This window comes from Elephas maximus, chromosome 4 (genome assembly GCF_024166365.1).
Source record: "Elephas maximus indicus isolate mEleMax1 chromosome 4, mEleMax1 primary haplotype, whole genome shotgun sequence".
Lineage (NCBI taxonomy): Eukaryota > Metazoa > Chordata > Mammalia > Proboscidea > Elephantidae > Elephas > Elephas maximus.
Window position 1 is genome coordinate 35,124,212 of NC_064822.1, and position 23,716 is coordinate 35,147,927.

General features: G+C 37.4%; 1 protein-coding gene across 3 annotated transcripts in view; it reads left to right on the forward strand.

Annotated features, from left to right (window-relative positions):
• NEBL (nebulette) overlaps positions 1 to 23,716 on the forward strand; it is a 430,048-nt gene that overhangs the window by 281,905 nt on the left and 124,427 nt on the right. The window contains exon 3 of one of the 3 annotated variants that reach the window (XM_049881881.1): positions 22,674 to 22,747. The exons of the other annotated variants lie outside the window; for them this stretch is intronic. The gene's annotated coding sequence lies outside the window, so the exon portion shown is untranslated. The remainder of the gene's footprint in view (positions 1 to 22,673; positions 22,748 to 23,716) is intronic. 3 annotated transcript variants of the gene reach the window in all.

Below are 23,716 nucleotides of genomic sequence, written 5' to 3' on the forward strand. Positions count from 1 at the left end.
CACTTTGAACTTGCATATGAGTAATTGATGGTCTGTTCCTCATTCGGCCCCTGGCCTTGTTCTGGCTGATGATATTGGGCTTTTCCACCGTCTGTTTCCACAGATGTAGTCAATTTGATTCCTGTGTATTCCATCTGGCGAGGTCCATGTATATATCGTTGCCATTTATGTTGTTAAAAAAAGGTATTTGCAATGAAGAAGTAATTGTTCTTGCAAAATGTTATGATGCGATCTCCAGCATCATTTCTGTTGCCAAGGCCATATTTTCTAACTTCTGATCCTTCTTCTTTGTTTTCGACTTTCGCATTCTAATCTCCAGTAATTATCAGTGCATCCTGATTGCATGTTTCATCAGTTTCAGACTGCAGGAGTTGGTAAAAATCTTCAATATTTTCCTCTTTGGCCTTAGTGGTTGGTGCGTAAATTTGAATAATAGTTGTATTAACTGGTCTTCCTTGTAGGCGTATTTATTTTCATATCACTGACAGCAGTGTACTTTAGGATAGATCTTGAAATTTCATTTTTGAGTATTAGATTAGATTTAATGATTAGATTATCATTAAATTAAAAACCTACAAGAGAACATTATGGTAATAAATCTGGAAAACATAATAGAATGGATTTTTAAAAAGAAATAAATCCCCCAAATTGACTCAAGTGGAATTAGAGAACTTTAACAATGGAATAACCAAGGAAAATACTGAAAAACATCGTTAAGTAATTTGCCTTATAAAAGACTCCTGTAACTGATAAGTGTTATCTTCATCAGGGGTGTTTGATTCTAAAGAATGGCTGAAGGCAGAAGGGGTTTGTTTATAGGAAGAATACTGTATAATCTCATAGAAAACAGTTCCAAAAGGTAAGGCTGAGTCTCCCTGGTCTTAAGCTGTAGCACTTACCATCATCTATGTATAGATCAGTGTCTCTTAGTTCAAACTCGTGGAACACGTTCTTATTGGTCACTGAATACCCAAAGCATTTCCTCTCCCTAAATCAAGTGTCTGTTCCAGGTTTAATGCACTGTAGCTGGATAGTCAGGTCATGTGATTCATACTCCACTTGTAAGAGGCTGGGCCCCAAGCATGATCAGGACAGGTCAGTTTACTGATAAGACTAACCCAGTGCCATCAAGTCGATTCCGACTCATAGTGACCCTGCAGGACAGAGCAGAACTGCCCCACAGAGTCTCCTTGGAAACTCTGTGGGGCACTGCTGTAGCCTTATTGATGAGTCTGCCCTAGTTTTTAAGAAACGACCATTTTCAAAAGTGCAAAAATCAATATAGAGCACAAAAAAGCTCAAATAAGAAACAATATGGCTCTAGTTCATGGACATAGATATATGCTAATATATGTATGTAAATACTGTAAAGTCATATACATTAAAAGGATGGTCTGTCACCAGTAAGTAACCAGGAATGCCAAGGTGGTTCAATATTAGGAAATCTGTTACTAAAACTAAAATAAAATTAATAAATTGATATTGATCAAAACATCAAATAAGAAAAGCCATCTGATGCTGAAAACATTTGATCAATCAAATTCAACAACAGTTTCTAATGAAATATTTCAAACACTTGACTTTTATGCTTTTTGTTATTTCTAGTAAACTGTGAACATTTGTTATTTTTATAACCAGGCAAGAGTACGTAAAAGTAAAAAGCCCCTTAGGGCAGATAACAAACTTTTTGTATTCCAAGTGCCTAATTCACATAGTGGTCTCAATAAGTATTTTTAATGAATCATTCTATTAAAATAAAGAAACCTGGGTTTGAGAATTATTAAGAAAACAGAATAGAGTTTTTCTTTGTCTCTGAAAAACCTTCTTTCATTAGAGTATCTTTTCCGATGTACGACATGAAAGATTGACAGTGTTTTTTGGGGGGCAGATTACTTTTCTTTAGGCAGTGCCTTTGAGAATCATTCTTAGTTTACTGTCTCCAAGGTTTGCCTGTGTTGTTCTGAAGTCTAAGCCCTGTCTCTGAGCTGTATAGTGTTTTTTCTAATCATGACTACTGTACATATCTGATGGCTAGGTACAGCACCTGAACAACTCCATTGTAGACTTAACATGCCCATGCCCAAGCTCATTTCTCCTGCTGTCCAAAACAGTGCCTTAGGATCATTTTTCTCTTCTCTTCTCAGTCTCTGTATCTTGCCAGTTGCTCAGTCTTCATCTTTAATGTCTTTCAAAATAGTTCAGATATTGACATTTTGAATCAAACACTAAATAATATAATGTATAAGAGAAATATACATCTTATTTCAAACATGTCAATGCCATTGGTTTGTTCCTCTTGTAAGTCACAGTCTAAGCATTCCTTTGTTGTTGTCGTTGTTAGGTGCCATCAAGTCAGTTCCAACTCATAGTGACCCTATGTACCACAGAATGAAACACTGCCCTGTCATGTGCTGTGCTCACAATCGTTGTTATGCTTGAGCCCATTGTTGCAGCCACTGTGTCAGTCCATCTTGTTGAGAATCTTCCTCTTTTCTGCTAACCCCCTACTTTACCAAGCATGAGTCCTTTTCCAGGAACTGCTCCCTCCTGACAACATGTCCAAAGTATGTAAGACACAGTCTCACCATCCCTTGCTTCTAAGGAACATTCTGGTTGAACTTCTTCCAAGACATATTTTTTCATTCTTTTGACAGTCCATGGTATATTCAGTATTCTTCACCAACACTACAATTCAAAGGTGTCAATTCTTCTGTCTTTCTTATTCATTGTCCAGCTTCCACATGCATATGATGTGACTGAAAATACTATGGCTTGGGTCAGGCACACCTTGGTCTTCAAGGTGACGTCTTTGCTTTTCAACACTTTAAAGGGGTCCTTTGCAGCCAATTATCCCAATGCAATGTGTCTTTTGATTTCCCGACTGCTCCTTCCATGGGTCTTGATTGTGGATCCAAGTCAAATGAAATCCTTGGCAATTTCAATCTTTTCTCCATTTATCATGATGTTGCTTATTGGTCCAGTTGTGAGGATTTCTGTTTTCTTTATGCTGAGGTGCAATCCATACTGAAGGCTGTGGTCTTTGATCTTCATCAGTAAGTGCTTCAAGTTCTCTTCATTTTAGGCAAGCAAGTTGTGTCATCTGCGTAACACAGGTTGTTAGAGTCTTCCTCCAATCCTGATGCCCCGTTCTTCTTCATATAGTCCAGCTTCTCAGATTATTTGCTCAGCATACAGATTGAATAAGTATGGTAAAAGGATACAACCCTGATGCATACCTTCCCTGACTTTAAACCACACAGTAGCCCCCTGTTCCGTCCAGACAACTGCCTCTTGATCTATGTACTAGTTCCTCATGAGCACAATTAAGTGTTCTGGAATTCCCATTCTTTGCAATGTTATCCATAATTTGTTATGATCTACACAGTTGAATGGCTTTGCACAGTCAATAAAACACAGATAAACATTCTTCTGGTATTCTCTGCCTTTAGCTAGATACCAGACATGATATCCCTGGCTCCACATCCACTTCTGAATCCAGCCTGAATTTCTGGTAGTTCCCTGTTGATATACTGCTGCAGCCACTTTTGAGTGACCTTCAGCAAAATTTTGCTTGCCTGTGATATTAATGATATTGTTCGATAATTTCCACATTCGAGTTGGATCACCTTTTTGGGAATAGGCGTAAATATGGATCTCTTCCAGTCAGTTGGCCAGGTAGCTGTCTTCCAAATTTCTTGCCATAGATGAGTGAGCACTTCCAGCCCTGCATCCATTTGTTGAAACATCTCAATTGAAATTCTGTCTATTCCTGGAGACTTGTTTTTCCCCATTGCCTTCAGAGCAGCTTGGACTTCTTCCTTCAGTACTTTTGGTTTCTGATCATATGCTACCTCTTGAAATGGTGGAACATCAACCAATTCTTTTTGATATAATGACTCTATGTATTCCTTCCATCTTCTTTTGATGCTTCCTAAGTCATTTAATATTTTCCCCATTGAATCCTTCACTATTGCAACTCGAGGCTTGAATTTTTCCTTCAGTTCTTTCAGCCTGAGAAATACTGAGTGTGTTCTTCCATTTTGGTTTTCCATCTCCAAGTCTTTACACATGCTGTTATAATACTTTATCTTCTCGAGCTGCCCTTTAAAATCTTCTGTTGAGGTCTTTTACTTCATCATTTCTTCCTTTTGGTTTAGCTGCTCGGTGTTCAAAAGCAAGTTTCAGAGTCTCCTCTGACATCCATTTTGGTCTTTTCTTTCTTTCCTGTCTTTTTAATGACCTCTTGCCATCTTCATGTATGATATCCTTGATGTCATTCCACAATTTGGTCTTCAGCCATTAGTATTCAACACATAAAATCTGTTCTTGAGATGGTCTCTAAATTCAGGCAGGATATATTCAAGGTTGTACTTTGGCTCTCGTGGACTTGTCCTAATTTTCTTTAGTTCCACTTTTAACTTGCATATGAGTAATTGATGGTCTGTTCCTCGTTCGGCCCTTGGCCTTGTTCTGGCTGATAATATTGACCTTTTCCATCGTCTGTTTCCACAGATGTAGTCGATTTGATTCTTGTGTAGTCTGTCTTGCAAGGTCCATGTGTATAGTCACCATTTATATTGGTGAAAAAAGGTATTTGCGATGAAAAAGTTGTGGGACTTGCAAAAGTCTATGATTAGATCTCCAGCATCATTTCTATCACTAAAGGCCGTGTTTTCCAACTGCCGATCCTTCTTTGTTTCCAACTTTCACATTCCAGTCACCAGTAATTTTCCTGATTACATGTTTGATCAATTTCAGACTGCAGAAGCTGGTAAAAATCTTCAATTTCTTCATCTTTGGCCTTAGTGATGGATACATAAATTTGGATAGTAGTTGTATTAACTGGTCCTCCTTGTAGGCATATGGCTATTATCCTATCATTGACAGCATTGTACTTCAGGATAGATCTTGAAATGTTCTTTTTGATGATGAATGCAGTGCCATTCCTCTTCAAGTTTTCATTCCAGGCATAGCAGACCGTATGATTATCCAACTCAAAATGGCCAATACCAGTCCATTTCAGCTCACTAATGCCTGGGATATTTATGTTTATGCTTTCCATTTTGTTTTTGATGATTTCCAATTTTCCTACATTCATACTTTGTACATTCCAGGTACCGATTATTAATGGATATTTGCAGCTGTTTCTTCTCATTTTGAGTTGTGCCGCATGAACAAATGAAGGTCCCGAAAGCTTGACTCCATCCACGTCATTAAGGTGGACTCTACTTTGAGGAGGCAGCGCTTCCTTAGTCGTCTTTTGAGTGCCTTCCAACCTGGGGGCCTCATCTTCCAGCATTATATCAGACAGTGTTCCACTGCTATTCATAAGGTTTTCACTGGCTACTTCTTTTCAGAAGTAGCCTTAGTGCGGAAGCTCAGGTGAAACCTGTCCACTATGGGTGACCCTGCTGGTATATGATTACCGGTGGTGTAGCTTCCAGCATCACAGCAACTTGCAAGCCCCCACAGTCCGACAAACTGACAGACACGAGGTGGAAACATTCCTTTGGGAGGTGGTAATACAACTGAAATACAAAGCAGAACTAATGTAAGATAAAGTTGTTTTTATCACGTAGTTTATTTTTAAAAAGTGATTTTTATTTGCATATTCATATTTTAAGAATAACTAAGTATTGTTACTGTGAAGAATAATAAACATGGTAACCATAGAGAGACTGTTAATTAAATTGCAGGATAAAGAATGGTAGTGCTTAGGATAACAATTTCTCCATTTGCAGTGACATGAAAACTTAATTTTCTTATATTGAGTCAAACTGCCAGGAAATTTTTGCAACAGATTGAATGGTGTGATAAATATCTACTTTTTAGAGCTTTGGACAGCGTTGTTGCTTGAAAAGCAAGGTTGAAATCTCCATGAGATCATTGTGGAGATAAATGCTTAAAAGCTTTTCAAAGCCATACTCTTGGCTCTATCAGAATTTAATTTCCCACTGATTATGTTTATATTGATTTTAGAGCACATAGCCTTGAATGTACTAAGCATAGCTACATGACTGTTTCACGTACCTTTGGGATACATCCCTGTTTTATTTGCATATGGAATCTGCTTATACTTTCTTACGTATATATGTGCATTAGGGTTTTTTTTTTAAATCTTTAGGTGAGAGATTACAGTGTAAATTAGTTTCTCATTCAAAAATTTATACACAAATTGTTTTGTGACATTGGTTTAATACCAAAATGTGTCAGTGTTCTCCCCCTTTCCCATTATACCCTGGGTTCCCTGTGTCCATTTGGCCAGTTTTCCTGTCCCTTCTTTCCTTCTCGTCTTTGTTTTGGGGCAGGTGTTGCTCATTTGGTCTCATATACTTGATTGAACAAAGATGCACATTCCTCACATGTGTTACTGTTTGTTTTATAAGCTTATTTCATCTTTGGCCGAAAGGTAGACTTAGGGAGTGTCTTCAGTTATGAGTTAGCAGGGTGTCCAGGGGCCATAGTCTCGGGGGATCCACCAGTCTGTGTCAGACCAGTAAGTCTGGTGTTTTTTTTTTTTTTGTGAATTTGCATTTTGTTCTACATTTTTCTCCAGCTCTCTCTGGGACCCTCTGTTGTGATCCCTGTCAGAGCTATCGGTGGTGGTAGTTGGGCTTCATCTAGTTCTTCTGAGCTCCTGCTGGTGGAGGCTGTGGTTCATGAGGTCCAATACTCCTTTGAACCAATATTTTCCTTGTGTCTTTGGTTTTCTTTATTCTCCTTTGCTCTGGATGGGATGGGACCAATAGATGTGTCTTAGATGGCCGTTCACAAGCTTTGAAGACCCTAGATGCTGCTCACTTAAGTAGGATGTAGAAAATTTTCTTTATGAACTATGTCAGTTGACCTAGATGTCCCCTGAGACCATGGTCCCCAGCCCTCAGGCCCAATAACTCAGTCCCTGCAGGTGTTTGGATATGTCTAGGAAGTGTCTATGATCTTGCCTTGGTCAAGTTGTACTGACTTCCCCTTTGCTGTGTGTTACCTTTCCCTTTACCAAAGTTAACACTTGTCTACTGTCTAGTAGTCATTTTTCCTCCCCACACCTCCTCTCCTCCCTTGTAACCGTCAAAGATTTGTGTGTCTGTGTGTGTGTGTGTGTGTAAACCTTTTCTTAGGTTTTTATAATAGTGGTCTCATAATGATATTTGTCCTTTTGGGGCTGACATTTCACTGAGCATGATGCCCTCCAGATTCATCTGTGTTGTGAGATGTTTTCATGATTCATCATTGTTTTTTATCATTGTGTAATATGCCATTATGTGTATGTACCCTAATTTGTTTATCCCTTCATCCGTTGATGGGCACTTAGGTTGTTTGCTATTGTGAATAATGCCACAGTGCATATCGTTGTGCATGTGTCTATTTGTGTGGTGGCTCTTATTTCTCTAGGGTGTATTCCTAGGAATGGGATTGTTGAAAGGTATGGTATTTCTACTTCTAGCTTTTAAAGGATGTGCCGGATTCTTTTCTATAGTGGTTATACCATTTTACATTGCCACTAGCTGTGCAGAAGAGTCCCAGTCTCCCTACAACTGCTCCAACAGTTGTTATTTTCTATTTTTTTGATTAGTGCCAGTAATGTCAGATCGAGATGGTATCTCACTGTAGTTTTGACTTGCATTTCTATAATGGCTAATGATCATGAGCATTTTCTCATGTGTCTGTTAGCTGCCTGAATGTCTTCTTTGGTAAAATGCCTGTTCATATCATTTGCCCATTTTTAAATTTAGTAATTTGTCTTTCTGTTGAGGTGTTGAAATATTTTATAGATTTTACAGATAAGACCCATGTAGAATATGTTGTAGCCAAAATTTTTTCCCACAACCTGTGGGTTCTCTCTCTCTCTCTTTTTTTTTTTTTTTTAAATAATTTTTATTGTGCTTTAAGTGAAAGTTTACAATTCAAGTCAGTCTCTCACACACAAACCCACATACACCTTACTACATACTCCCATTTACTCTCCCCCTAATGAGTCAGCCCACACCCTCCTTCCAGTCTCTCCTTTCGTGACTGTTTTGCCAGTTTCTAACCCTCTCTACCCTCCCATCTCCCCTCCAGACATGAGGTGCCAAGACAGCCTCAAGTGTCCACCTGATACAAGTAGCTCACTCCTCATCAGCATCTCTCTCCAACCCATTGTCCAGTCCATTCCTCGTCGGATGAGTTGTCTTCGGGAATGGTTCCTGTCCTGGGCCAATAGAAGGTTTAGGGACTGTGACTGCCGGGATTCTTCTAGTCTCAGTCAAACCATTAAGTCTGGTCTTTTTATGAAAATTTGGGGTCTGCATCCCACTGTTCTCCTGCTCCCTCAGGGGTTCTCTGTTGTGCTCCCTGTCAGGGCAGTCATCGGTTGTGGCTGGGCACCATCTAGTTCTTCTGGTCTCGGGATGATGTAAGTCTCTAGTTCATGTGGCCCTTTCTGTCTCTTGGGCTCATAATTAACTTGTGACCTTGGTGTTCTTCATTCTCCTTTGATCCAGGTGGGTTGAGACCAATTGATGCATCTTAGATGGCCGCTTGTTAGCATTTAAGACCCCAGACTCCACACTTCAAAGTGGGATGCAGAATGTTTTCATAATAGAATTTATTATGCCAATTGACTTAGAAGTCCCCTTAAGCCATAGTCCCTAAACCCCCGCCCTTGCCCCACTGACCTTGGAAACATTCAGTTTATCCTGGAAACTTCTTTGCTTTTGGTCCAGTCCAGTTGAGCTGACCTTCCCTGTATTGAGTATTGTCCTTCCCTTCACCTAAAGTAGTTCTTATCTACTAACTAATCAGTAAATAACCCTCTCCCACCCTGCCTCCCTCCCCGATCTCATAACCACAAAAGAATGTGTTCTTCTCAGTTTATACTATTTCTCAAGAACTTATAATAGTGGTCTTATACAGTATTTGTCCTTTTGCATCTGACTAATTTCTCTCAGCATAATGCCTTCTAGGTTCCTCCATGTTATGAAATGTTTCACAGATTCCTCACTGTTCTTTAACGATGCGTAGTATTCCATTGTGTGAATATAAAAATAATTAACCATTCATCTGTTGATGGACACCTTGGTTGCTTCCATCTTTTTGCTATTGTAAACAGTGCTGCAGTAAACATGGGTGTGCATATATCTGTTTGTGTAAAGGCTCTTATTTCTCTAGGGTATATTCTGAGGAGTGGGATTTCTGGGTTGTATGGTAGTTTTATTTCTAACTTTTTAAGAAAATGCCAGATAGATTTCCAAAGTGGTTGTACCATTTGACGTTCCCACCAGCAGTGTGTAAGAGTTCCAATCTCTCCGCAGCCTCTCCAACATTTATTATTTTGTGTTTTTTGGATTAATGCCAGCCTTGTTGGAGTGAGATGGACTCTCATCGTAGTTTTAATTTGCATTTCTCTAATGGCTAATGATTGAGAGCATTTTCTCATGTATCTGTTAGCTGCCTGAATATCTTCTTTAGTGAAGTGCGTGTTCATATCCTTTGCCCACTTTTTGATTGAGTTGTGTGTGTTTTTGTGGTTGAGTTTTAACAGAATCATGTAGATTTTAGAGATCAGGCGCTGGTTGGAGATGTCATAGCTGAAAATTTTTTCCCAATCTGTAGGTGGTCTTTTTACTCTTTTGGTGAAGTCTTTAGGTGAGCATAGGTGTTTGATTTTTAGGAGCTCCCAGTTATCTGGTTTCTCTTCATCATTTTTAGTAATTTTGTATTCTGTTTATGCCTTGTATTAGGGATCCTAACGTTGTCTCTATTTTTTCTTCCATGATCTTTATTGTTTTAGTCTTTATGTTTAGGTCTTTGATCCACTTGGAGTTAGTTTTTGTGCATGGTGTGAGGTATGGGTCCTGTTTCCTTTTTTTGCAAATGGATATCCAGTTATGCCAGCACCATTTGTTAAAAAGACTATCTTTTCCCCAATTAACTGACACTGGGCCTTTGTCAAATATCAGCTGCTCATATGTGGATGGGTTTATATCTGGGTTCTCAATTCTGTTCCATTGGTCTATGTGCCTATTGTTGTACCAGTACCAGGCTGTTTTAACTACTGTGGCTGTATAATATGTTCTAAAATCAGGTAGAGTGAGGCCTCTGTGGGTTCTCTTTTTACTCTTTTGTTGATGTCTTTTGATGAGCATAAATGTTTAATTTTTAGGAGCTCCCAATTATTTGATTTGTCTTCTGGTGTTTGTGCATTGTTAGTTATGGTTCATATTGTATTTATGCCATGTATTAGGGCCGCTAGCATTGTCTCTATTTTTTTTTCCATGATCTTTATCATTTTAGGTTTCATATTTAGGTCTTTGTTCCGTGTTGGGTTAGTTTTTGTGTATGATGTGAGGTATGAGTCCTGTCTCATTTTCTTACTGATGGACATCCAGTTTTGCCACACTTTTTGTTAAAAAGACTATCTTTTCCCCATTTAATGGACTTTGGTCCTTTGTCAAAGATCAGTTGATCATAGGTGGATGGATTTGGGTCTGGGTTCTTGATTCTGTTCCATCGGTCTGTGTCTCTGTTGTTGTGACAGTACCAGACAGTTTTAACTACCATGGCTGTATGTAGGTTCTGAGATCAGGTAGTATGAGGCCTTGTCCGGGGCCTCTTTCCTTTCCATATAAATTTGGTGATTAGTTTTTCTATCCTGTTAAATAGTACTGTTGGTATTTGAATTGGGATTGTATTATATCTGTAGATTGCTTTGGGTAGAATTGACATTTTCACAATGTTAAGTCTTCCTATCCATGAACATGGTATGCTTTTCTGTTTATGTAGGTCTGTTTTGGTTTCTTGCAATAATGTTTTGTAATTTTCTTTGTATAGGTCTTTTACATTCCTGGTTAGATTTATTCCTAAGCATTTTATGTTTTGGGAGGCTATTATAATATATTTGTCCTAATTTCCTTTTTGAAGTTCTCCTTGTTGGTGTATAGGAATTCAAGTGGTTTTTGTATGTTTGTCTTGCATTCTGCTCTTCTGATGAATCTTTCTATTAGTTCCAGTAGTTTTTTTGTGGAGCCTTTGGGGTTCTCTATGTATAGGATCATATCGTATGTGAATAGGGACAGTTTTACTTCTTTCTTGCCAATTTAGATGCCGTTTATTTCTTTTTCTTGCCTTATTGCTTTACCTAGAACTTCCAGCACGATGTTAAAAAGAAGTGGTGATAAAAGGCATCCTTGTCTTGTTCCTCCTCTCAGGAGGAATGCTTTTTGCCTCTCTCCATTGAGAATGATGTTGGCTGTTGGTTTTGTATAACCAAAACCTTCTGCTGTTGAGTCAATTCCAATTCATGGCTACCTCATGGGTTTCCAAGGCTGTAAATCTTTATGGTAGCAGACTTCTGTATCTTTCTCCTGCACAGCCAATGGTGGTTTCAAACTGCCGACCTTTTGATTAGCAGTTCAGTGGTTTAACCACTGCACCACCAGAGCTCCTTTGGTTTTGTATAGATGCATTTTATTATGATGAGGAATTTCCTTTCTATTCCTATTTAATTGAGAGTTTTTATCAGGAGTGGGTATTACCCAAACCTAGACTTTATCAAATGCTGTTTCTGCATTGATTTAGATGATAAGGTTATTCTTTTCTTTTGTTCTATTTATATGGTGAATTATGTTGACTGATTTTCTAATGTTGAACCATCCTTGCATACCTGGTATAAATCCCACTTGGTTGTGGGGTTTTTTTTTTTTTTTTTTTTTAAATATGCTGAACTCTTTGTTAGAATTTTGTTGAGAATTTTTACAGCTATGCTCATGAAGGATATTGGTCTATACTTTTCTTTTTTTGTGGTGTGTTTGCCTGGCTTCGGTATCTAGGTTATGCTGGCTTCATATCGTGAATTCAGGGTATTCCTTCCTTTTTCTGTGTTCTGAAATAGTTTCAGTAGTAGTGGTGTGGTTAATACTCTAGTTTTTAAACTAGATTGCAAAAATGTCTTTGTAGTTGTTTGAAGGCTGTGCCTTTATAACAGTTAAAAACAATTGCTGTGTATGAGGATGTGTTTTGTAACAGTCTTGTACTGTATTAGTGATTCAGTTACAACTAGGTAAGTTCCAGTCCTATTTTGATTTTAACATTTTTATAGTCAGAATACAAGGGAAATTTTTAAAAAGTAGATTACAGCCAAATAATATCATAGTAATTTTTTTATTGAATGAACACAAGGAATATGTATGTTGAGTGATACGTAAACATATGGAATATCTTGGTTCAAGTCCTCCTAACGCTACTTTTCAGCAAATTACTGGACCTTTGAGCTTCAGTTTGAGGATTCTCATAGTATTTACTTTCCAGGGAGTTTATGAGTCTACCATGAGATAAGATATGTAAAGGACTTATACAGTGCCTAAAACAGGTTAGTTACCTTCTTTGACAAAAAAAAAGTGGAATAACAAAATAATTTGTTGTTAGATGATGTTTTCATCTTAGAACTCCTTGTAGCAGGGTGATTAGTAGACAGGTATATAAATTTGGTAATTATGCAATTTTAGGTCTTGAAAAACTGGCTTAATTTTTTACATATGAGAAAATAGAGGGAGGGCCAATGACCTGAAATGACCCTCCTGTAACCACATAGCAGATTAATAGCAGAGTAGGGTTTGGAAGTCAGGTCTCAGGACCCTCCTCGTGTGGTGCTCTTTCCACTGCCCACTCCAAATGTGGTGCTTCCTATGCTCACCCTTTTCCAAATGATGTCTCTGCGGCTGATGTTTATTCAGTGAGGATCTAGCAGCCTTCAAATCTATTCTGTCCCTAGTCCACATTGTCTGGTTAGTTGTAGTGTTTTTGCCAGGCTGTTGTTGTTAGGTCCGTCAAGTCAGTTCTGACTCATAGCGATCCTGTGTACCACAGAATGAAACACTACCCGCTCCTGTGTCACCCTCACAATCGTTGTGCTTGAGCCCACTGTTGCAGCCACCGTGTCAGTCCATCTCGTTGAGGGTTTTCCTCTTTTCCAGGCATGATGTCCTTTTCCAGGAACTGATCCCTCCTGACAACATGTCCAAAGTATGTAAGACACAAGTCTCGCCATCCTTGCTTCTAAGGAGCATTCTGGTTGTATTTCTTCCAAGACAGATTTGTTCGTTCTTTTGGCAGTCCATGGTATATTCAGTATTCTTTGTCAGCACCACAACTGAAAGGCGTCAGTTCTTCAGTCTTCCTTATTTATTGTCCAGCTTTCACATGCACATGATAAACCCATAAACCCATTGCCATCGCGATTGAAAATACCATGGCTTGGGTCAGGCGTACCTTAGTCTCATGGTGACGTCTTTGCTTTTCAACACTTTAGAGAGATCCTTTGCAGCAAATTTACCCAATGCAATGCGTCTTTTGATTTCTTGACTGCTGCTTCCATGGCCGTTGATTGTGGATTCAAGTAAAATGAAATCGCTGACAACTTCAGTCTTTTTTCCGTTTATCATGATATTGCTTATTGGACAAGTTGTGAGGATTTTCATTTTCTTTATGTTGAGGTGCAATCCATATTGAAGGCTGTGGTCTTTGATCTTCATCAATAAGTGCTTTAAGTCCTCTTCACTTTCAGCAAGCAAGGTTGTGTCATCGGCATAACGTAGGTTTGCCAGGCTGGCTAATAGAATAAAGATTTGCCATTAATTCAGCCTTAAATATAACCTCATGACATCTCATGCGTGTGTTTTATTTTTTGAGGATAACATATAGAATTTGAGTAAAAGCTCCATTATAACATTGTTCATGCACACAAATAAGTTATTATCTTTGTCAAATCATTGCCTCAAATATAATCACTAGCCCTGTCTCTGAAATGCAAATGTACCCAAAAACCCACTGCTGTCGAGTCAATTCCAGCTCATAGTGACCCTTTAGGGCAGAGTATAACTATCCCTGTATGATTTCCAAGGCCGTAAATCTTTACAGAAGCTACTGCCACATCTTCCTCCCGAGGAGCAGCTGATGGGTTTGAACCGCCAGCCTTTTGATTAGCGACTGCCCTCTTAACTACTGCGACAATTCCTTTGAAGATAGAAATTGCAAATGATGATAGAAAACACTATCACTACCAGAAAGAAAAGTCATTCATTATTTTACTTGATCTGTCATCTAGTTGGAGCTCTGGTGGCACAGTGGTTAAGAGCTCGGCAGGTTTTATACAAATTAAAACAGTACAGACCTACTTTTGAATCTCTTACTGTGAGAACTTGGGCAAGCTGTCACTCAAACTCTCAGTTTCCTCATCTGCGAAATGGCTGTTGTGAGGATTAAAGGAGACTTTATATGTAAAATTCCTGGCAGGAAGAGGGTTTGGCATACAGTGAATGCTGAATCTACATTAGAAGTGATCATTTTGTGCCCTCTTGAAGTACCTGGTAGTGACCAGTAGGGAGTTCTTCTAAGAGTTCTTGACTGCCTTCTTCCATTTTAGTACACTTAGAGTTCATTTTTCTTCAGAAGTTCCAGCAGGGCTTGGAGGAGGAAGAACACAAAATTTAAAACCTTGGATATCGTTTTATACAACAGTATTTTTAGATTCATGGCACTTCATTGTGTTTGGATATTATTCAAGATCCTAGCAGTCTTAAAATATCCATTTTGCTGGCTCCATCAAGAAGGGAAAGATGGGTCTGCTTTGGAAAGAAATGAGATATGCTGTTTTTTTTTTTCCTCCCTCTCATTGCTCAAGTATTTTTCTGTTGATTATTAGGAAATTAAAAAAATTTTTTTTTTTTTTTGTTTAAAGTCTCAGTTCAGTGATATGCTTAGGTTTTTTAAATGATCCTTCAACCTCTTTATTAAAAGCTCATACACTATGACTTTGCTTTACGACATGGTTTAAAAATGATTTATCTAGCCATGTTGATGAGTAAATTGCTCATGTGTTTTAAATTGGGTTACATGAGTTAAAATGAGAATATCAATGGCCGATATTTCACTATTTGGACTTCCTGCTATTTAGATCATTAAAAAGTAAATATTATTCATTCATATTATCTATTAGCTCATTCAAGAGTGAAGCTGCTGGGACTTTTCATGTCATTCTCATTAATGAAGCAAAATAGATTTTGGAAGTATACCTTGGGTGAAGTTAATTAAAACATTTTAAAGAGCTAATTCATTATTTATAATAACAACATAAACCTTTAATAAAATACATTCCTATTCAGAGGACCCTGATTTAGATAAGCCTGGAAACTAAAATAGTGATTGCAGATTTCACTGCTTGCTTATTAGAATTCTGAAATCATCATCTCAAGAAGTTTGATTTTAAGTGTATTTTTTCCATACTAAATGTGTTTACAGTCATAATGAAAAATAGCTTATGGTTTCTAGCCTTATGGCATTACAGTAGAGGTACACTGTCCACTATGGTAATCATTTTCCACGGTTCGCCACTGAGCACTTGAAATGTGACTAGTCCAAATTGAGATACGCTGTAAGTGCAAAATTAAAACACATTGGATTTCAAAGACTTAGTGTGAAAAAAAAGAATGTAGAATATCTCAATAATTTTTATATTGACCACATGTTGAAATGATGTTTTGGATATAATTGTGTTAATAAGACATACTATTAAGATTAATTTCATCTATTTCTTTTGTTTAAAGTGACAACACTTTTAAATTACATATATGGCTCACGTTATGTTTCTGTTGGGCAGAGCTGCTCCAGAAAATGGTTTCTGAAATAACCAAAACATGACGAGCAGACGTGCCTGAGGGATGTTAGTTTATGAGCAAATCAAAAATATGCCAAGCACATTGGAATCATGAAGGAAAATTTTACATTCACAATTTGAGAAAAAAAGGGTGGAGAAAACCATCTATAGAGATAACTGGTGTATAAAATAGAATATTAATATCTAAAAAATTGAACACGCTGCTTTCTTGATAATGCAGCTTTTTACAGGTCCAAGAGGTTTTATCATAATCTAACAATATACATATTCATAACTGAACATACTAATGAATATAGACTGAGTATCACATGTAAGGAGCCCTGGTGACTCAGTGGTTAAGAGCTTGGCTGCTAACGAAAAGGTCAGCAGTTTGAATCTAACAGCCGCTGCTTGGAAACCCTATGGGGCAGTTCTACTCTGTCCCGTAGAGTCGCTATGGGTCAGAATTGACTCAAAAGGAATGAATTTGGTTTTTGGTTTATCATATGTATATTCACTATATGAAATATACTGGAGATACAAATCCTTGAGTAGTACATGGTGCAAGGTAGATGCTCAATAAATATTTGATGAATGAATGATTGAAATAGGAGGGATATAGGTAGTGATTTTTGTCTGTTTTGTTCACTGACTGAAGAGACTGAAATAGTTCCTGGCCCATAGAATTCACACAAGAAATGTTTGTTAAATGAACAAGTAGTAATAGAATTCACACCCACACACAAATGATGAAAAAGATGTTGTCCTCAGAGGGAAGAAATTACCACCAGCATATTTTTAACTATTTCTTATTATTCAGAGGGTACCAATTATTGTAAAGCATCACTAACTTTATAGCAAGTAGCCCTGGTAGTGCTGTGGTTAAGCACTTGATTGCTAACTAAAAGGTTGGCAGTTTGAATCCACCAGCGAATCTGTGGGAGAAAGATGTGGCAGCTTGTTTCTGTAAAGATTTCAGCCCTGGAAATCCTATAGGGCAATTCTACCATGTCCTATAGGGTCGTTATGAGTCAGATTGACATGATGGCAATGGGTTTGTTTTATTTTTAAACTTTATAGCTGCGTCTTTGTTAGTTAGGGCTGCCATACCAAAAAATACCACAAATGGGTGACTTTCAAGAACAAGAATTTATAGCCTTACGTTTTGGAGGCTAGAAGTCCAAATTGGAGCATCAGCTCTAGGGGAGGCTTGTTCCTTTTCTGAAGCCCCAGTGTTCCTTGGCATTCCTTGGATCATAGAGTGGTCTTCACATGGTGTCTATCTTACCCCTGTGTGTCTGTGTATATTCTGTTCTTTTTATAAGATACCACTCAGAAGAGATTAGATTCAGGACCCACCCTACTCTGGAAGGAGCTAATTAACATAACAAGAGAAAACCCTTCTTTCCAAACATGGTCATATTTACAGGTACAGGGGTTAGGACTTCAACATAAATTTTTAGGGGACACAGTTCAATCCATAGCAAGCTGTTTTAATGATACATTTACTTACCTTGCTTTGTTATTGTCTTATAGTTTGAGTTACATATGAAGAAAACTCTATGGAGATAATTGGAGTAAGACTTAAGAATTAATGCTTCAAAAGTGCTGAACTTGTGAGCATCAGTTGTGTTCCCTGGCTTAACCTGTGATGAAATCAACTTTTGGGGTAGAAGAAATCATTAGTGAAAGTAGGGATTGGTAACTTGACACAGAAGATTCCAGTAGACTCACTGATATTATTTAGTAGAGAGTTGAAAACATAGGTACATTTCAATAATAAAATTCTAATTGTGGAAGTCTAAAATTTCTTATAAACACATTGAACATAAATTCCATTTATTTCAGTAGTAGATTGGGCATACATATCATAAATAGATTTGCCTTCAATATTTTTCATAGTGAGGCTAATGAACTTGGGAATGATGTCTTCACTAAGAATTTTTCATAAAGTCCAGATATACAGTGAATATTTCAGTTGGCTAATGTCAAAATGAAGAGTTCAAAATTAAGTTCAAGGCATGTAAAAGGAATGGAATAGGTGTAAAGCAGCTGTTTACAAAGTCGACCAAGAACTGTGCTATTTGCAAAGGGTTCGTTGCTCAAACTGACTTAAGCTTTTTGCGTTAGGATAAGTGATTTCCATACATTTACTTCATCAATCTCTCCTCTGAGGTCTCAGACCTCTGGATGCTCCTCTTCTTCCCTCATCTCTCTCCTGTTGTTTGCTTCAGTGACATTGAACTTTTGGTTCCTCCAAGGCTCCAGTCTCACTCTTCGCAAGTGTGCTTTGGATGCCTTCCCTACACCCCATCAGTGCCTAATTTCAGTTTAAGTTTCATCTCCTGGGGGAGATCAGCCTGTTCCGTGGTCTCTGCTAAATCTCCTTGCCATGACCTCACATAACTGCCTTACTTCTCTTTTAAAAACATATTACACTTTCTCAAAAAAGTGCCAAGTCCTCTAGTTTTGCGTGTGTTCACTTAAGTTACAGCTCTAATGGCTGTTTTCAGTATGCTCTAACAACCCCAAAGGACTTTTCTCCTTTTTGCCTTGAATATAAAGACTTCCTCATTATTTCCACATTTTAATTTGTGATATTTATTTCTGGATATGTGACAAAAAGAGCTTTTCTCCATAAATTACTAGGAAATTATTTGCTTTACTGTGTTTTCTTAAAATTCATAAATCATTTAAGCAGGACATGTTATGAATTAATTGGTAGACCAGCTATCTCTGAATGGGTTAAGGAATTGCCAAGAATGATCAAGCCTGCTCTCTCTCTGGCTCTTGATATGGTGTTGACAGCCAAGTGATGAGCTTCTTCAATAAATCCACTCTCATATTCGAGTTCTTCCAGATGTGAGAACTAATTAAGTCTTTGCATTTATTGAAGCCTTGCCTGCTTTTCAAGAGGTAACTGGCAGCTGTGGTGAATTAACTCTGCTTGAGTGTGTACATGTGTGGTTGTGTGTGTGTATGTGTTTTGTGTGTGAATGTACATATATACAAGCACACGTGTGACATTTGCTAATAGTCAAATGAGATCAGAACTAAAAAAAAAAAAAAACTTCATTTTAATAAACACCAAAAATTTTTACAGCTATATGGAATTGACTCGACAGCACTGGGTTATATTTCACAAGTGAGAGAATAGGGCTTTCTTCATTAATGCCTTCTTTCTTTCTGTTCTTACTGAATGCTAAACGAAAGAAATGATAATTAAATCATTCATATCTGTTAAAGGATTTTCTTAAAATGGGAAAATCTTGACTCATGTAAACATAAAATGAACACATTTCAAAGATTGTATTTAATTCATTAATTAACAAGGGCAGCAGTAAGTTTTTACAATTGGATCAAGGGTAAATTTAAAGAATCCCATAGATGAGTATTAAGGAATGCTGAAATGAATTTACAAATAGGTGTAAAAGTTTATTTGCAGGGCAGTAATCAATGGCATTCCCCAGGACATGGTTAATTTGCATTTCTATGGATAAGACTCATTTGCTTTGTTAACAGTTTTCAACAATTTATGGGGTTATAACATAGTTCAAAGGCAATAAAAGGCAGATATAACGCAGAAGGAAATAACTAGACAGGACACTCAATAATCTTTTTTGGCTGATTTTAAAGTCTTTCACAGTTTTCCCTGATAGACCTAACACAGAACCCTAGAAAAGGAATGCTTTTTGTGATAGCCCAGCTGTTCGATCCTGCCTAACCTTTTGGCTCTTATTAAAAGCCTTGTGCTAGCCACTCAGACCTTGGATTTCTTTTAGTGGTAAAGATTGCTAGAGTGATTATGTTAAAACTGAACTAATATGTTAAGTAAGTTGCAAATTAAACTGGTGTTTTTTAGTTCATTGACCATTTATGTTTATATAGACACTGAATAAGAATGCTGTTTTTTCTTTTCCTCTTAATTTATTTTAAAAAGTACTACATGTTCTTAATTTTGATATCCCACACATCCCAACCTGAGAATTGATATGTCACCAAAAAAAGTGCAATTTCTTGTTTTCTTCCCCAATATCAATCTAGGTATATAGCTTTCATTTGTGAGTCAGGTCTATATTTGGGAAAAATAAGAAAATAAATACCAGAAAACACTGTTAGATCTTATTTTAATAGCATAATTGGTAATGGTGACAGTTATTCAGGTTACTCCGTGATCTCTTGATTTCCAGTTAATAAACAGTAATGAAATAGCCATTAAAAAGGAGAAAATATGCTTAATGAATATAAATTGTGAAATAGATTGGGCTAATAAGTAGAGCCTTCCCTTTTAAAAAGAAGATAGATAGCTCTATGACGCTTACGTTTCTTTAGAAATTATCCCCCACCTCAGTCTTTTAGTAAAGTTGTCTTTTGGGCAGATGCCAAATGATGAGAAAACATATAAGCCAAAGGTAAAAAAAAAAAAAAAGTTATTTGACTTCTGGGAAATAGTCATAAAAAAGAAGGGCAGCTAAAACCAAGTATGTGAAAATGCTGTCAGGGCACAAAAACAAGTCAGATGAAGTAATTCCTCTCTGAGCTAAGCCATTTAGGGTGCAAAAGGAGCCCTGGTGGTTAAGAGCTTGGCTGCTAACCAAAAGTCAGCAGTTCGAATCCACCAGCCCCTCCTTGGGAACCCTATGAGGCAGTTGTACTCTTCCCTACATGGTTGCTATGAGTCGGAATTGACTTGATAGCAGTGTTTTTTTTTTTTTTAATTTTTTTTAATTGTAATAAGAAATGTTGAATTAAATTTCTTTTTACGGAAAAAAATCAGTTTCATCCCTAAAGTTTTTCCCAACTCAGAATTGAATCTTGATCTATTTTTTTTTTAATTTTATTTGTTGTTGAGAATACACACAGCAAAACATACACTAATTCAACAGTTTTTACACATACAATTCAATGACATTGATTACATCCTTTGAGTTGTGCAGCCATTCTCGGCCTCCTTTTCTGAGTTGTTCCTGCCCCATTAACATAAACTCACTGCCCCCTAAGGTTCTAATCTTTGGATTTGCTGTTGTGAATTTGATCTCATAAATAGTTCTTAAAAGAGCATAATGCTTAAGGCGAGTCTTAATCTATTTCAGTACTTTGTTGGGGATTTTCCTTTCCAAATCACTTATCACCATGGTGAGGAAAAGCACATATTCTATCAATATGAGGGAAAAAGAAAGGAGAAAAAGTGAAATTAAGTATGAGATAGCTGTGAAAAACTGAGACTTGTACAGCCGGTGGCCTCAAGAACACTGAAGAGAGTCAAGTAGCACACGAGTCAGGATGGTGGTACACATGTGTTCCTTTGGCCAGGTGTGGTGTCTCCTGAAACCTGCATTACCCATGTGACATGGGCAGTTGCTATGGAAATTCATTTCCTTACAAAAAACATATAACTATAAAAAAGTTGAAGACTTCTGTATCATAAATACACACCTTAACATTTATCTTCAGGCACTCAAGTTTTAGGAGGCCCTTTTTACTTTTAAAAAGATATTGATGGCATATTGTCCCACCAGTCCAAATAAAAAGACACTTTCATATCAAGTGCTTTTTCTGTAACTATGTACCCATTATTGGACAGTTGAAAAATCTTTTGTTTGTAAGAGCTTTTACTATTTTTAAAATGCTTTCTTTTGATTAACTGATAGCTATTCAGGTTATCTGGTTAATTATGGAGAATTGGGGCAGAGAGGGATTAAATAATTTACAGCAGAGGATGTGGTAGAACTACCCCTGGAAGTTGGAGATCTAGTCATAAGTAACGTGATACCCGTCTTGGTCTCATACTGTCATGGACTGAGTACTAAAGTAAGAAGTAGACAACATAAATGAAGTTCTCAGTAAATAAGAGGGATTAGGAACTGCACCGGTATTCCCTTTTGGGGTGTTCCAAGGCAAAAATGTGTATATATAAAATTGCAACAATGAACTAGGTTACTAAAAAAAAAAAAAAAAAAGAATGTTAAGGAATTTTGAAACATGATAGCTATCCACGAAGAATTCTTTCTTCTCATTCTTCAAGTCAGATTTTGGAGCTATTGACAAGAGAGCTTTGCTGTGATGAAGTGCAGGGCTTGAAATTTTTTAGAAAGTACATGAATTGTATATTATACTTACAGGTGAAAGGAAGAAGGATGCATTCAATCAAAAGTAATGGTGTATCTAGTTTGCCAAACAATCTATTAAGGCGTTCACCCAGCAAGTCTTGAATGACAGGCTTTTTATTTCCTACCTTATTTTAGTAGAAATTATGTTTTACGCCATTGCATCCCTAGCACCAATCACAGTACCTGGCAGAACAACACTTATTTGTTGAATAAATGAATGTAGGGCTTGTATTGCTTCCCTAGAGCTGCTGTAACAAAGCACCACGTAACAAATTGAGTGGCGTACAATGCCGAAATTTACTGTGGCACAGTTCTGGGGGCTAAAAGTCTGAATTCAGGATGTTGGTGGAGCACTGTTCCCTCCAAAGGTCCTAGGGGAAGATCCTTTCTTGTCTCTCCCAGCTTCTGGTAGCCCTAGGTGTTCCGTGGCTTGCAGCTGCAGCATAATCCAGTGTCTGCCTCCGTAGTCGCAAGGCGGTCTTCCCTCTGTATGTGTCTGTGTCTCTTCTCTTTTACAAGGACACCACTTATATTGGATTAAGACTGACCCTACTCTGACTTCACCTTAACTGATAACATCCTTAAAGACCTATTTCCAAACAAGGTCACATTCACGGGTACTGGGGGTTAGGATTTCAACGTATCTTTTAGAGAGACACAATGCAATCCATTACAGGGCTCTAGTTGAGTTCTGGTCCTGGTACTCCATTAAATACTGTTGAGAATGAGACAAATAATTTCTCTCAGCTATAATTTTCTCTTCAGTAAAGAGGAGAAAGCTTTAGGTAGAATGTTTTCTTAAGGACCCCATTGGCTTTAAAATTCTGATTCTAAAATGTCCAATTTTAAATTATGTTAACATTGCATGTTGGTGTTTGGTTTTGCTTTCCAAAGTTTTCTGCATTAAATCTCAACAGATTATTTTCTTCCAGCACAGCAGAGAGTCAGTGAGAACTTACTATGTGATGGAAAATCAGAATATCGCTGCTTTTGAAGCCTGATGCAGGTAATTCACTATGGGGAATACATGTCACTATGAGCAACACAAGTATTGTCACCTCAATCACTAGCCAAGGGGTGTGTCTTAGGCAGCTTTGGCAAGATTTTCTCCCTATACTTTTGGAGATTTGCAAGAGAGACTTATAAAAATTACTCTTCCCTATTTCCAAGAAAAGATCATGGCATAGATCTGGTATAGAATATTAGAACAGTCATCTGGAAGGGGAGTTGAGGGAAAGATGCAGAGTCCACACGTTCTGCTGCTTTTATGGAACAAATGTTAACATCTAGAGACTCTGCTTATAGAACTCACTACTCTTGGCTGGCATGACACATTTGCCATGTTATAGTTAAGGTGCCCAGGTTCATACCCTTACGGCAATTTCTTTTTTTTTTTTTGGCATTTTGTGGGCAAATGTGATACCATTACTTGAGCCTCTATCAAAAGATGCTTCATGAGAAGACCAACAGCTCTTCTAGTATGCACCATTTTGTCAGATGAGCAATATTTCCCTAAATAATATTTCACAGAACAGTGTTAGTTTTCTGAGGTCACAGGTATCACTAAAATACATAAATAAAAGGATTCCATGTTTGAGAAATGCTGGGTTAATCAAACCTAAGTAGGCTTCTTGGCTGTAGTTCTTCTCAGAGGTTCTAATGTGTCAATATACGATGTGGATCTCTAACTGGCAGTGATGTGAGATACAGTATACAGGTTTTCCCAAACTAATGTAAGAAACTCCGTTTTTTTCCCCAGAGCATTTTGTGGAACTTTTAGTTTATGGAACACAATTTGAGAAATAATCTTATACATGAGAACTGTGTGGAATTTCTTGCCAGAATTTTCAGTTTTGGTAAAGCCAAAGAGTTTTAGTTTTAATAAATTGAACACTAGATATGATGTCAAGAGAAAACACCGTTGTACTTGGCTACTTAGAATGATATACTATTTTGAATAATGTTGTATTTTATA